Genomic DNA, 7,529 nt, shown 5'->3' on the forward strand with positions numbered 1-7,529 from the left:
CAATTCTCCTGTCTCAGCCTCCCGAGTAGCTGGGATTACAGGTATATGCTACCACACCTGGCTAATTTTTGTATTTTTAGTAGAGACAGGGTTTCACCATGTTGGCCAGGCTGGTCTTGAACTCCTGACCTCAGGTAATCTGCTCACCTTGACCTCCCAAAGTGCTGGGATTACAGGTGTGAGCCACCGTGTCCAGCCTAATTTTCATATTTTTAGTAGAGATGGGGTTTCACCATGTTGGCCAGGCTAGTCTTGAACTCCTGACCTCAAGTGATCCACCTGCCTCTGCCTCCCAAAGTGTTGCGATTACAGGCATAAGCCACTGTGCCCAGCCAATAAATGTTTTAAAACCAAGCAACTGCTGAAATTAAGCAGAGATTTTTAAGAAAAGCCTTTGAGAATTCCCTTAAGATCTCTCAGAACTACAGTAGTCCCCCTTATCCTCAGGGAACACATTCCAAAACCCCCCGTAGATGCCTGAAACCCTGGATAGTACTGAACTCTAAATATACTTCGTTTTTTTCCTATACCTACATACCTATGATAAAACTTAGTTTATAAATTAGGCACAGTAACAGACTAACAATGACTAATGATAAAATACAATTATACAATATACTATAATAAAAGTTATGGAATATGGTCCGTCTCTCTCAAAATAACTAATTGTACTGTACTCACCGTTCTTCTTGTGATCTGTGAATCTGATAACCTGATAACAGAGACGGCCACTAAGTGACTAACAGGCAGAGTGGTGTACGCAGCGTGGACCCACTGGAAACAGAGTGGCACAGCGCAAGATTTCATCGCGCTACTCAGAAGGATGCGCAATCGGAAACTTACGAACTGTTTATTTCGGAAATTTTCCATTTAGTATTTTCAGACCACAGTTGATTGCAGATAACAAACCATTACAGAAAGCAAACTGTGGATAAGCGGAAGACCCCTGTACCACCTAAGTCTGATCCTTGTTTTCTATTTTCAACATCACAGTAGATCCTTAAAATGCTAATTACATTATGAAAAAAACAAAACAAATGGAGGCTTGTCCTGTCTCTTCTACTCCAAGATTTAGAGCCAGCTACTTTTGAAGGTGCCTAGATTTCTTGTGTGTGTGTGTGTGTGTGTGTGTGTGTGTGTGTGTGTCTGTGTGTGCATGTGTATTTAGATGGAGTTCTGCTCTTGTTGCCCTGGCTGGAGTACAATGCTGCGATCTCCACTCACCACAACCTCCACCTCTCGGGTTCAAGCGATTCTCCTGCCTCAGCCTCCTAAGTAGCTAAGATTACAGGCATGAGTCACCACGCCCAGTTAATTTTTTGTATTTTTAGTAGAGACAGGGTTTCTCTGTGTTAGTCAGGCTGGTCTCGAACGCCCAACCTCAGGTGATCCACCCGCCTCAGCCTCCCGAAGTGCTGGGATTACAGGAGCAAGCCACCGCACCCAGCCGAAGGTGCTTGGATTTCTTTCACTGAAGGAGAACACAAAGGTCACTGGTGCCAGCTACATCCCTGAGATTGTTTCACTTGAATAGTGTTTGGAATAAGGGTCACAACAGGGTTAGCTTGACCTTTTTAAAATCATGGGGTCAGGTTTGCGTTTCTCACTTTAACTCCAACTATACTAACTCGTCTCTTACCTGTTCTAGTGTCAGTTTTAAAAATCCATCTCAGCTGAGTATGGTGGTTCACACCTGAAATCCCAGCACTTCGGGAGGCCGAGGCAGGCAGATCACTTGAGGTCAGGAATTCAAGACCAGCCTGGCCAACATGGTAAAATCTCCTTTTAACAAAAAATACAAAAATTAGCCAGGTGTGCGTGGCAGCGGATGCTTGTAATCCCAGCTACTCGGGAGGCTGAGGCAGGAGAATCGCTTGAATCCGGGAGGTGGAGGTTGCAATGAGCCGAGACCACACCACTGCACTCCAGCCTGGGTGACACAGCAAGACTCCATTTCAAATATATATATATATATCTTTCCCAGTTTGAGCAACCTTTCCTTTTCTAATCCCATCCTAGAAACAATGATGTTCTGGGCCATATGTTGTCATACCAAATATGCATTTAAAACATGTTGGCCAAAGCATTAGGAAGTATAATTTCTGATTTTTTAATATGTAACTGCCATATGCTTTCTTTTTTGTCCTTCAACTCAAGATGGATGACTTTTCTACCAGGTTTTGAATGGCTGTCCTTGTCTGCATGAGTATAGCACCAAAATGCCAAAAAGAAAATACATTTTATTCTTGCCCCAAAGGAAACATTGAGAATTTAAGGGTATACATCACTATTACAGTATTGCAAATAGAGTCTGCATGTACTTAGTGCTCATGATAAAACAAAAAACAAAGCTAAATTTGAATATCCTGACAAGATCAGTAAGGACGTTTATTTTATTAAAATACAAAGTTATATTAAGAAATACATACATAGAAAACGCACACTACCAAAATCTCTGCACCGTTACACATTAGACATATCTGGTTTGACGGATTTGCATTAAAGAAATAAAACATATTCAAATAGAATTAGACATGACTCGGTTTACATCTTGAAGATGCAGACATGAAAAATAGGTCGGGAAGGTGTGGCTCTCGAAGTCTTAAGACCCCAAAAGGAGGGAGGAGATGGGGTGATGTTTAGAAAGTGTTTTGTGTCAATGATAACAGCTGGAGTCATATTGACAAGTCCTTGACTCTTATCCAGTTATCAGAAAAAGTGTTCAGCCAGAGAACTTACATATGTCTCAGACTTGGTGCCAGCCTGCTGTTTCTTTTGCAGGTGAGGTTTTCAACCACAACTAAAACAGGATATATTAAAGTACATTGACTCACCCAGTTCCTTTTGGCCAGCACTGTCACATGAGGGCTAAAGATGAGCCCTGAGCAGGATGCAGATGCCTCTCCAGGAAGCTTTTCTGCATCAGCTTGGGTTGCTACATGTGGTGGCAGGTGGCTGCACAAACTACTCTGTTTGTGCCTTGCCCACCACCGTCAAGAGCTAGGCCCACCTCAAAAGGGTGAGATAATTGGATGGGAATGAATAATCAAAAGGGTATCAGCAAAAAAATTAAAAACAAGCAGAAATCTTCATTCCAGAAATAGATACCTGGAATATGTATATGCTTAGGAACTACTTTATTTCCTACCTTCTCTGATGAGTAATTAAAGACATAAAGCTTGTAGGTATTAGAAAACCATGTCATTCAAGATAGTCCTTTGTGCCCTAAGAAAAAAATAATCCCCATTCAGAAAGTAATAAATTCAAAATACCACCAGCCCTGCAATGACAGTTAACCATATGCATAAATCCAAAGCGAAGTTTCAGAGTCCCCTGGCTGTCTTCATCAAGAATCAAGCCTTTTTTGAGAATTTAGCATGATAATTCACTCTTTGCTGATTTAACTCTCTTACTGCCTTTTTGAAATGGAAAATGAAAGACCCAGTGCAAGCCAATTGAGTTCTCAAGGAGTGTTCTCAACTGATATTCTCAGTGCCTGTCTCTGACAGTTCGATTCTTCCCAGACGCAGAGCCAAATCAAGATTAGATACACAGGCTGTTTATTGGGGGAAATTCCTGTGACAGATAAAAAGGAATGGAGTAGAAGAAAGATGGAAGAGCCTCAGACGGTGATGCAGGATGATAGCTGTGAAAGAAAAGAGGGAAGGAAGAATTTCACATTCCCCATTCCACAGCCCACTTTTGCAAGAACTTCAACCAAGCCAATGAAGTGTCCCTTATCAAAAGCTGCTTGCTAAAGGACTTCTGAGTTAGGCAAAAATGGGCCAATAGTAACAGCCCCCACCATGCTCATTGACTGGAAGCAGCCCGGGAGAAGCATGGTCTCAGCATGAATGCAATGGAGGAACCCAAGTGGTGGCAGCTGGTGCTGTCAGTCAACTGTGCTATCAGCGGCGGGTTCTCTTGATGGAGATCTTAGCAGTGCACTTCCACAGCTCCTACATCATCTCAGACATATGCCACAGTGTCATGGGAATTCTAGACCAAATCGTGTTGTATGCTGAGAAATCTCAAACATGACAAGACGTTAATGAAAATTTTGTAAAATATATTAACTGAACCTCTGCTTTCTGAAACAGACTATGCAAAACATAATTTAATATTTGCTAGATTACTCATTGTCTTTGTTTGTGAGATGAATTATTAGACCCGTAGGTAACACAGTAATGTCCTCAGGGACTACTGACGCATGTCAGCCCTTCTGCTAAATGGTGTAAGTCTAATAACTCTGCTCATAACATTTTTGTCATTTTATAGTTTCATAATCCGCCCCTCCCCAACTCTCAGATGACCATCTGTTACTGCTTTCCACTATTAAGTGTTCCTACCTCTACAAGTCCCATCTGTTTAGGGTTAATTTTTTTTTCTTATGGAAAATTATAATTGAACCAAAAAGCAGAAAAAAAAAACAATACAAATGAATAGATTCCCACATAACCACGAAACAGCTTTTGCAATTTTCTTTCATTTGTACTCCAGCCACATACCCCTTCACTAAAATATTTAGAAGAAAATACCCAGACATCATATTAACGATCTTTAATATTTCAGTATGTATTTTTTTCAATATTACATCTTTTTTTAAATAAAACCACAGTATCATTGTTTTAGCCTGTTTTATGCTGCTATGACAGAATATCTGAGACTGGGTAATTTATAATGAACAGAAATGTATTGGCTCATGGTTCTGGAGGCTGCGAAGTTCAAGACTGAGGGGCCAGCATCTGGCAAAGGCCTTCATGCTGCGTCATCCCATCCCACAAAAGAGTGGGCGAGAGAGGGCTAAACTCACTTTTATAACAAACCCATTCTCACAGTAATGATTCGACTCCCCCAATAACAACATTCATTCACAAGGGCAGAGCCCTCAGACCTAATCACCACTCAGAGGTCCCACCTCTGAACACTATTGCACTGGGGATTAAGTCTCCAACATGTGAACTTTGAGGAACACATTCAAACCATAGGAATCATGATCAAAACATCTCTACAAAATTATTTATCACCAAATATCCAAGCAATATTGATATTTCTCCAATTGGTTCTTAAATCTTACATTTGCCTTTTCAACAAAAAGCTGGATCAGATTCATATAATGCAGTTAATTGGCATGTTTCTTAGGTCTCTTTTAATCCATGTTTCTCTTCAATCCCTTTCTGTCTTGTTTTGTTGGTAATTTATTTGTTGAATATATCTGATCATTTGTCCTATAGAATTTCCATCTCATGGATTTTGCTGATTTTACTCTGTGAATTCATTTTAATATGCTGTTCATTATTCTTTATTTCTTATAAAATGGTTGTTAGATCTTCATCTTTGAACAGATTCTCTAGTAGATTCTTCAGGATTGGTTCATTAAAAAAGTTCCCAAAATTTTCAAAAGTTCATAAGTTTGACTATAGGTTTTATACTTGAATAACAGTTTGGCCAAGTATAATGCACTTTTCTCAGTTTTTTTCTTTAAACATCTTAATTCTGTTACTCCATTGTCTTCTGTCACAAAATTTTGCTATTAAAAAGTCTAATGTCAAACTTATTATGGTTCCTTAATATGTGACTTGGTGTTGTTACCTGGATGCTCAAAGGTTTTTCTTTATCAATAAAGTCTAATGGTTTTACTATAATATATCTCAGAGGTGAGCATTCTGATCAATTTTCCCATGTCTGTGCTGTGTCCTTTCAATATATAAGTCCACATATACCTTTTTTCTTTTTTTCATTTTTTTTTTTTTTTGAGACCAAGTCTGTTGCCCAGGCTGGAGTGCAATGGCGTGATCTCGGCTTACTGTAATCTCCGCCTCCCGGATTCAAGCACTTCTCCTGCCTCAGCCTCCTCAGTATCTGGGACTACAGGCATGTGCCACTACGTCCGGCTAATTTTTTGTATCTTTAGTAGAGACAGGTTTTCACCGTGTTAGCCAGGATGGTCTCAATCTCCTGAATTTGTGGTCCACCCGCCTCAGCCTCCCAAAGTGCCAGGATTACAGGCTTGAGCCACCACGCCTGGCGGTCCACATATACTTTCATTTCAAAAAACTTTCCTTAAATTATTTTTTCATTATTCGTTCTACTGCACTGTGTCTATTTTCTCTCAAACTTTAGGAATATTGAAACTTCTCTGCCTATTTTATATCCAAGCACTTCTTGAGATGATGCTTAAACTGGTTCTTGGAACACAGCAAGGAAGCAGGATAAAGGTAAGAAAAGTGAGAGCCTTCTAGGAAGATCCAACTACATGTACAAGAACAGAGAGGCTTCATTTGAGTAACAATAACTGTTGAATGAAGTTCGATCTATGGCAAGGCTAAAAGTTGTGGAAGAGAAATCAAACTGGAGAGTGGCAGGATGCTGTTTGTTGTCAGATTACACTTTGATGTCAGATAAGTACTTTTTGAGTTTTCTCTGAAAACTAATAAGGATTTTAAGGTGTAAATAAATATTTTAGCAACATCACATTGGTGTCAGTGACGAGAATGTCTCTGAAACAAGTACATGAATTTTAAAATAGGCAACAAAAAATATAAACACCTGTTTTGTGCCTGGAAACTGTAAGTGATTTATATGAGTTTTGTCATTTATCCCTCACAACACACAGTTAACAGTTTTTACTGTTCCCATTTTCCGGATTAAGCACACACACTGAGTCATAGCACATGAGAGCAAATTATCCATGTCACATCAAAAAAGTGGTGGCCTGGGATCAGAAGCCAATAGCAACTAATACTAAGTCCTATATTTGTTTCATGAAGTATGGTTAATACTGGAATCAGTAATACAAAAAATGAGAATAATACAAAGATTTGTAGATAAAGTAAATTTGCATCTAGAAATAGTGTGCATATGGAATGAACTGGACTATAAGATTGAGGGAGAGGAAGAGAAAGGTATGCACAATGATTCCAAGGTTTCAGGTGAATAGCCTAAGGCAAAATTGTCTTGCAACAGGTTGTCAAGAAAATATAAGGTAAAAATGAAGACAACAAATATAGACTTTTTTGTCAAGAAACTTGACAGAGGAAAAAGAGGGCAAAGATGGTGGGTATGTATATATTGGATGGAAGATGTTTTGTTCTAAATAGGAGAGACAACCATAGCTGTCCACTAAGTGCTTGTAGAGAGGTTGGAATTGGGAAACCACAAAGGTGGGGAAGGGGTAAGATTGTTGGGGAACTGGTAGCAGATGGTGGAGGAGAAGAAAAGAGGATCTAAAACACAAGCAAAGGAATTAGTATCACACACAAGCAGAAAATAATATTCTCTTTTACAGAGAATATAAGAAAATATGTTGATCCCCTAAAAAGCACCAGGCATCCTAGTAAGCTCTTACAAGCACACACACTACTCCATTCATCTTTACAACAGAGTGTCTCTGCTGATGTTATTCTCCACATTTTATGAATCAATGTGGCTAGTGATTACCAGAGTCAGGCTTCAAACTCACTCTATTCTGATTATGTCTAGTGTTAGTTTTTGGGAAGGAATCAGGACACAGGAAGACAGCTGAGTTC

The sequence above is a fragment of the Mandrillus leucophaeus genome, unplaced genomic scaffold (genome assembly GCF_000951045.1).
Source record: "Mandrillus leucophaeus isolate KB7577 unplaced genomic scaffold, Mleu.le_1.0 Scaffold37, whole genome shotgun sequence".
NCBI classification, from domain to species: Eukaryota; Metazoa; Chordata; class Mammalia; order Primates; family Cercopithecidae; genus Mandrillus; species Mandrillus leucophaeus.